This window comes from Macrobrachium rosenbergii, chromosome 23, assembly GCF_040412425.1.
Source record: "Macrobrachium rosenbergii isolate ZJJX-2024 chromosome 23, ASM4041242v1, whole genome shotgun sequence".
Lineage (NCBI taxonomy): Eukaryota > Metazoa > Arthropoda > Malacostraca > Decapoda > Palaemonidae > Macrobrachium > Macrobrachium rosenbergii.
The window spans coordinates 54,501,475-54,510,086 of record NC_089763.1 but is presented as its reverse complement, the minus strand read 5'-3'; positions in this window follow the sequence as shown (position 1 = coordinate 54,510,086).

Here is an 8,612-nt window from a genome sequence, read left to right as displayed (position 1 = left end):
ATATATATATATACATATACATATATATATATATATATATATATATATATATATATATATATATATGCATACACATATATTACCATCTAAAGTATAAATGAATGCTTAGTCCATTCAGCTACTGAGAAGTAAAAGGAGAAGAGCCAGATAATGCAACTGCATGTGCATGGTATCATAGCAGGCACAATGCACAGCTATAAGACTCCACCCCTTCCCTTCCCTACCCCACCTACTGTATAGTGAGTGGACACACACAGTCAGTCCTCCTCCCCCGCGGACTTGAAGCTGCATATCTTGTTCACTTCTTTTTGTGCCTTCAGTAACTGAATCGTCTCGGTGTCATCCTACTGTTTCAGTGGTCAGTGGTTCGGATCCCTAAAGAAGGAAGGCATGCAGGGGGTGAAATCATTGTTTGGAGTGCAGAGGTGTATGCTGCAACGCCAAGCATATGCAGTTGCATATCTGGTTCCTCTCCTGTTAGTTCTTCGTTGGAAGGGTAGGCAGAGCTCTCGACTAGCACGCTGTTGGCCCAGCGTTCGACTTTCCGACCAGCTAGTGAAGAATTAGAAGAATTTATTTCTGGTGATAGAAATTCATTTTTCGTCATAATGTGGTTTGGATTCCACAATAAGCTGTAGGTTCCGTTACTAGGTAACCAGTTGGTTCTTAGCCACGTAAAATAAATCCAATCCTTCGGGCCAGCCCTAGGAGAGCTGTTAATCAGCTCAGTGGTCTGGTTAAACTAAGATATACTTAACTTTTTTTCCTCTCCTGTTATTGCCTCAATAGCCGATGGACTACTGTAAGTGTCGACCTGCTACACAAAATATTGCTTGCAGTAAACTTCAATATATTTGCTTTCATTTGCATTCTACAACAACATCAAGGAGAGTCGGCTTCACGATTCATTTATGCTTTGGCGTCCACAGAGGTGGTAAGTCGAGAACCCGAATTTCTTTTTCATGTGTTCATCTCTCAGCTGGGGCAGAACAAATAAACAATCAGCTCAACCGCTGCCTACGAATTTCTGGACAGTTTCAGAGGTACTGGGCTTTCACGTCTCTGTTAAGAGTCAAATGTTTTCCCTTTAGTCGTTTGACCCTTTTTCCTGTTACCAAAATTTTATGCTTTACTGAATATTTTTAACCTATTTTATGATCTCATTGATTTAGTTCATATATAGCCATGTGGCAACTAAAGTGGTAGAAGCGTTAAGAAGGATAGCCGTAATTATATATTTATGATTTTCTTGGTCTTTTTTTTTTAAGAGTTTCTTATATGCACAGAGAAGGATAGATTTTATATATATATATATATATATATATATATATATATATATATATATATATATATATATATATATATTTATATATATATATATATATATATATATATATATATATATATATATATATATATATATATATATATATTTATATATATATATATATATATATATATATATATATATATATATATATATATATATATATATATATATATATATATATATCACAATGACCTCTTAACCTTTCGTTTTTGTCCACTTTTTGGATACTTTTGCCACTATAAACAAAATTAAATCAAATAAAGAAGCACCACGCACTGGGTTTGTCTACAAAGGTGCATATTTTTCGAATTCAGATGCTTTTGACATGGCTTGGAATAGATCCATCGTCGCCATAGTAGCATAGGGTTTTAGGCTGAAATATATGTAAAGAATCTACTGACCACTTCTCCCAGGTATATAATTATGAATCTGAGCTTTACTTCATAACCCAATGCGCGAGTTTTGAATATACTTACTAGTTGGAAGTCTTTATTTGATCTTAATGATCCAAGAATTCAAAATGACAATATAAGAAATAAGAAGAAATCGAGATAATTATGATCATTCTTTCTGTTACCAATACATGTATACCTTGTAAAGTGACCAGTAGATTATATATATATATATATATATATATATATATATATATATATATATATACATATACATATATATATATATATATATATATATATATATATATATATATATATATATATATATATATATATATATATATATATATATACATTTCAGGCTAAATATCAACGTGATATTAAGAATTTTAGGATCTATCAAGAGATGACAACTCAAAATAAGATCTATTTTAATTTTGCCTTTGTTATTAATTTCACTTCTATCAACTGCCGCTTGTCATAAAGCAGTACTTCTAAATCTGAGAGTTCTTGCTTCAGAGCGAGCGAAAAGTTTGTCTTTCTAATTACTGCCTGCTTATACTTATAAATATATATTGCAGATAAAGAAACACATGACCAAAGTAGCAACAAAGTTGCAAAGGAAACAAGGAAATCCAGATTTGTATCGAGTGAACTGTCAATTTCTTTCGATATTCAGTTAGGTACCCCGTTATGCAAAATTTTTCATTGATGCAGACATAAGCAATCTCTCCTTGTGGAAATGCCATGGAAATCTTGTTACAAACTCGATACAAGTTCGGTTTCTGCATAATGAAGTATGGGAACAGCTGCCATTCGTTACCGTCCGACTGTCTAAGGAATAATGATATTGTTCTTTTTCTTCTTGAATTTGGGATATCGTTTGCTAAAATGTTGTAAGTTAAAATATCACGAAACTTGATGTAAAGGTTGGATAACTTGGCAAAAGTCAGATGCCAAACGTTTATTGTGGGACTATAAAACAACCCTTGCCATTGTATTGCAGTTTGCTATTAAATACAGTAAAACTAAGGCAATATAATATTCATTACTGAAACAACGAAGGCTATAAATTTTCAAGGAAAATATTTGCATAGCCGATGGCTTCCACTGATAAATGCAGCATGATAACTTTTGTTTTTAATAGAATTTAATCAGTTATCTGCATCTGGAACTCTTACTATTTTATCTGGACAAAAGTAAAAGTTATCAATTTTTATTTCCCTTAGCACATTCTCAGCTTTAATAAACTTTGCTCCAAAATATCCCATATTGTCCTCACATGTTATTTTTTTTTTTACACGTCGGTTTTTCTTATAAAGGGGATTACGTGCAACTTAATTTTTTAAAGTCAAAAGTATCAATCAAATGAGCTGAACTGGTCTAACAGTTATGATAGAAATCAAAATTGTCACACTTGATTTCAAAGTGATCTAATCAGATCACTGTGAAACGTCACATCTATAAGATCATAGCTGGCCGAGGGATTTGTTCTTAAAGGGCAGGTCAAAACTGGACCAAGACAAGACTAAAGAAGTTGGATGGCTAATTGGCAACCAACGATCACATAAGAACAACAGATTGGGCACAGGATCCGATAAATGAAGCCCCCTGTGAGCGCTACCAACACCAAGATGGCGGCGGCCGGGGATGACTCGCCCTAGTGGCGAGTGCTTTCTGATCTAGCCAGGCAAGCTAGCAGTCAGTCTCTCAGTCACATAGCAGGTGCTGTGTGCCTAGCCCGTTTGTGTCTTACCCTGTCTTGTTGTCTTGTAGACTGCATTAGTGCACAAGGCTTTGCAATGCCTGTCTTGCATTGCTTTTGGCAGCTTCAACAAGGGAAAGATTGAAGGCATTGCTTGTCACAAGTGAGAATTAAAATACTAGCCAAACTACACAATCTTTTTTTTTAAAATATAATTCAGAAGCTTTAACTCTTTAGCTACAATTTTGTCGCTTTGGTGACGTCTCTGCCTCAAAAATTAAAAATCTCATCATAAAGCAACTTTTTCAGGTCACGATTTAAAACTCATAAACATTTCAAATTTATTTAACTGTAAAAAATATAAAGAAGCAGTTATTAATATTTTTAATGATACTGATAGCATTCATAACGTATGCTTTTCACTTATGTCAAGTTTCAAAATTTTATCTTATTCCTAAGTAGGTTAGGTCACAAAATATTTGATAAGCCCGCATTAAAATTTTTACTACTCCGAGCCCGGCTTGGCTTTTCTATCCTACACAAAGATGGCGGCAATGGCTACATCTCCCGTAATGCTTGTTAAATGGCTGTGCCCAGACTATTGTTCTTATGTGATCGTTGGTAGGAACAGACCAAAAGGAGCGAATGGAAGAGTAAAAGACAGAAAGCAATATGTATAGTTCGGGGTCAAACGAGCGCTGCAAAGAAACTTCAGCACTGCCTACAGTGAACTCCTGCAAACATAACATCAATAAAGATAATAAGATAATATAAACGCATAAATGAAGATGAAAAAAAACACGGGGCAAGAAGGACTGAAGAGATCTTGCCTAAAGGACTGTATGATAATTGTCATTACGATATCGGCATTTTGATCTTGAAAGACAGATCAGCGCAATAAAAAATTGTGAAGTGTCTGCACGCTGCCTGAACTGTCAAATGCATGGTAAGATATAAATGTTTTGAACAGATTTTCTTCAAGAGAACTGAAGAGGCAATGTTACCTTGACGAAATATGCAAACAGCTAAGGTACAAAGACACTGTATGTAACTGAAGAACCTTAGCAAGATTTGAAATATTTTACTGCTGGTAAAAATACTCGTAGCCACAAGGAGTCGACTTTCGGTATCCCAACTCTTGTTGTAGGTTTTAAATATCTATTTTAAATGAAATAAAGACAATACCACTGAAGAATTGAATTATATCAATTAACCTTTATCCTTATACAAGGTATAATTAAGAAACAATCTTTCTTCTTACCCAATTACATTGGAACCTTTTCCTCACCAAGACATACCCTACAGACATTTGTCAGTCACTCAATGACATCTTTTCTATCATACCTCAGCATCTTACTCGCAGCTCTATTAAAGCCTGGTGAACTCCTATTTTTCTACCACCTAATTACCCTCCTCACGTCCTCAAAAGTGGCTTCCACCAGTATTCTCATATTTACTCAAACCCCTTCCACTCTATATTATTCTAATATCTTGCGTACCTAGCTTGCTTGCCTGAATTACATTAATAGCCACATTTTCAACTCTCCTCTACAACGAAAACTTAGTTAATTTTTCACTTTTACTCCGTCCTTGAGCCTTTTGTATAAGTAAATGAAGCAGCTAACACTGTTAAAGTTTTCTGCACGGGGGTTCATCCGCGAATCAACACTTTTTTAATGCATGATTGTGGGAGTGACTGCTGATTTTTCGAGGGAGTCGTACTCTCACAGGGGCAAGGGATTCTTAATATTAAAAAGAATAATGGAAATAACTTGTGGAGCTTCTAATGAAACTAGTGCGAATGAAATGTAAGCTAGTTATGTGATTTGTCCAAATGTTTATATCTAAATATAAGAAAACTGTTTTACAAGTTATGAAATACATTTCACGTTACCATTTAGGTGACAACGGATGTAATTTATTCGCACAGAATTCTTTTGTCTTTTCACGTAAACAGGGCTGGAAAGCATGCAGATTCAAATGGCTGAAAATCACAGGAAAAATGATAACCTGTTTTGACCCTAACCTTTGTCTGAAAATGACGGACTAAAAGAAGTTAATCCTCATGAGGGTCTTACCACAGCTAGGTACGAATTTTAAACCATCGACAGCCTCAGACTTTGACCTTTTACCTTTGGAGGTTAAAGTTTTTTTTTTATATACATAATTACAAGGCAATTATCACACTATGAAGAGGATACCACATACAAATAAGCAAGTTATAAAGCACATAAGCATCTGAAAATCTGCACTTAGAAGAACTTTGATCTTCTAAAATCAAAAACAATATAACAAATGATTAAGAAATTCCTGGCGTAATATTACAAAAGTATGTAGCCAGGTTAGAAATATCTAAAATGCCGAAACGCCAGCAGATATAATGATTAGTGAGTTTTCTGTCTTAAAAACTTTATTTCATAATTGGTCTTGTTAGGATTTTTTTTTTTTAATGTACGGATGCCCTTCCTGACTCCAATCATCCTTATCCATCCGAGTGTGCAATATTTAAATCATCAAAATGTGACTTTTACTTTTGAACTTTAAATGACAAACTTGACTCATAATTACTATGGAATAATTGTTATAAATTATCAAAACAAAAATCAATCAATACGTATATAAAACCTTTAGTGAATAATTTCAGTCACCTAAAACATGATTGTACCCTGAGCGATGATCTTCATTGGAAAACTTGGTAAACATATTCATAATGATTAGGGATCGATAGTAGAGGATACAGCAAATGTATAGCTTTCTATAAAGCATTTAATCTGTCAAAATTGTATGATCTTAACCTGTGACCTTTGTATGTCAACTTGGAGCACGAAACTACTGTTATAAAATATAACTATGAAAAGGATACGAAATTATGTATAAAGATTTAAAAACACCAAAATTATTCGACCTTGACCTTTGTCCTTAATCAGTTTGAGGTCACCTGATAAATCATTCCACCGAGTTTTTACCGGCAAGTCAGTGTCCGTGTGATTCTACTGACAAACAGATTAACAGCCAGACACAACCAGGCAGAAAAACTAAACGGAAATCACAACCTCCACAGAGAAGCAAGCAAAGGGCAGATGCAGAGGAGACCTATTATTACAAAGATGAAATAATCCGATTAGAGAGAAAACAAGTTAAAGTTGCGTCTTTTCTGTTGAGCGTGTAATGCTGAATAAAACTATCAGCTACGACCGGTCAGTGATCAGTTGCTTCCCAGATGCGGTCAAGTGGAAGTACGACGTACGCCTCCGGAAAGCGCTGCCAGACGCACGATTCATGGCTAACCTTAACCTTAAATCAAATAAAAACTATTGAGGCTAGAAGGTTGCAATTTGGTATATTTTATTGATTGGAGGGTGGATGATCAACATACCAATTTGCAGCCCTCTAGCCTCAGTATTTTTTAATATCTGAGGACGGACAGACAAAACCGTCACAATAGTTTTCTTTTACAGAAAACTAAAACAAAAAGATATTTGCAGGAGAGTATATACAAGATGTAAGCTGGACTTCGGCTTAGGTCCTGAGATTGCATGAGACTTTGAATTATTTCCTAAACCAAGACAGCTGGGTAATCAAAAATGCATCATACACCGGGTCGATCACTTCTATTTTCCTGCCCTTCTTTTCCTCTCGCGTTTCACCTGTCTAGGACACCCTAACTGGTCCATTCGGATCCAATTTTTCACTTCTTGACATGGGAGTCAAACTACATTATCCTGATAAGAAATCTTATAGAAATTTTCTCTTGGTCTATCTTTGTTGTTGGTGATTTTTTTTATTTTTTATTTTTTATTCCAACGTTTCCTTCAGCATGTTCATTATTTTTAAGCATGTTAGTGTTTCTTGTGAATTATGTTTTACAAGTACAATTTTTTATTTACTTAAGTCACATATACACACACGCATATATATATATATATATATATATATATATATATATATATATATATATATATATATTATTTATATATATATACATTTTTTATAAATTTTATATATATATATATGTAAATATACTTATATATATATATATATACATTTTTATAAATTTATATATATATATATATATATATATATATATATATATATATATATATATATATATAAATATATATATATATATATATATATATATATATATATATATATATATATATATATATATATATTTATATGTATATATTTATATGATGTAAACATACACTTTTTCAGTAATGAGTAATTTCTTTTCTTTCAGAAGAGGTAGCCTGAAGGATTTAGCTTTCCTGTTTTCAGAAAGTCTATCCCCATGTGGCTGCTAGCCTCAGCCATTTCTTCACATTGGTAGCGAATCCTTATAACCGAGTATTTAATGGGTATCTAACTCTTTGATGAGGTCGAAAGAGACAATGAATTTTAAAGGAACTTGTCCACATTGCTCCTCCCCTCGGGAATCCAAACCAGATCTATAGATTTACCTGTAGATTAGTTCCAATCCTCTGGAGATGGAGGAAGGAGGGGAGGGGAGAAGAAGGGAAGGGGAGGGGAGAGGGGAAGATGGAGGGGAAAGGGGAGGGGGAAGTTAACTTGCCAGGACCCATTGTGCATTGACTTAAAAGCAGATCAAGGACATTTCAATAGGGATGCTTTCTACTCTAAATTTCCTTTAACCTAACCTTCACCTACGGAGCCGTGTGACCTGGTCGAGTGGCGAACTATCCACCACCATCCCCCACCCATCCGATACCCAACATGATATCGTGCCTAGCAGAACGATCTGAGCGCAACTACTTTGCAATCTTGCTGGTTGTCGAAAACAGTGATGTTATACCTGGCTCTGGAATTGAATGCCAGGTGTCAAATCGAGTTAGAACCACACCCCGTACAGGGATAACCAAAGTGGCTGGAATCATTGCACTTTTGCTTATTTAACAGGATATCTTGGGACTCACTTACTTTCAAATATGAGATCTTGTTGATTTGTGATAGCTGGGAAGCAGAAACAGACAGAGTTCCATAAATTAGAGGCCCTGTGAGCAAACGATGATGCTGGGGAGATCTCAGCTTCATTCTGCTATGGAACTGATCGAGGGACTTCTCAGATTGCTACGGAATTTAAAGGTAAAGAGTTCTTGTTTCTAGGGTGTGCAGTGGTAGACCTGGAACCAAGCCCTCTTAGATTTAAATGTATAAAATT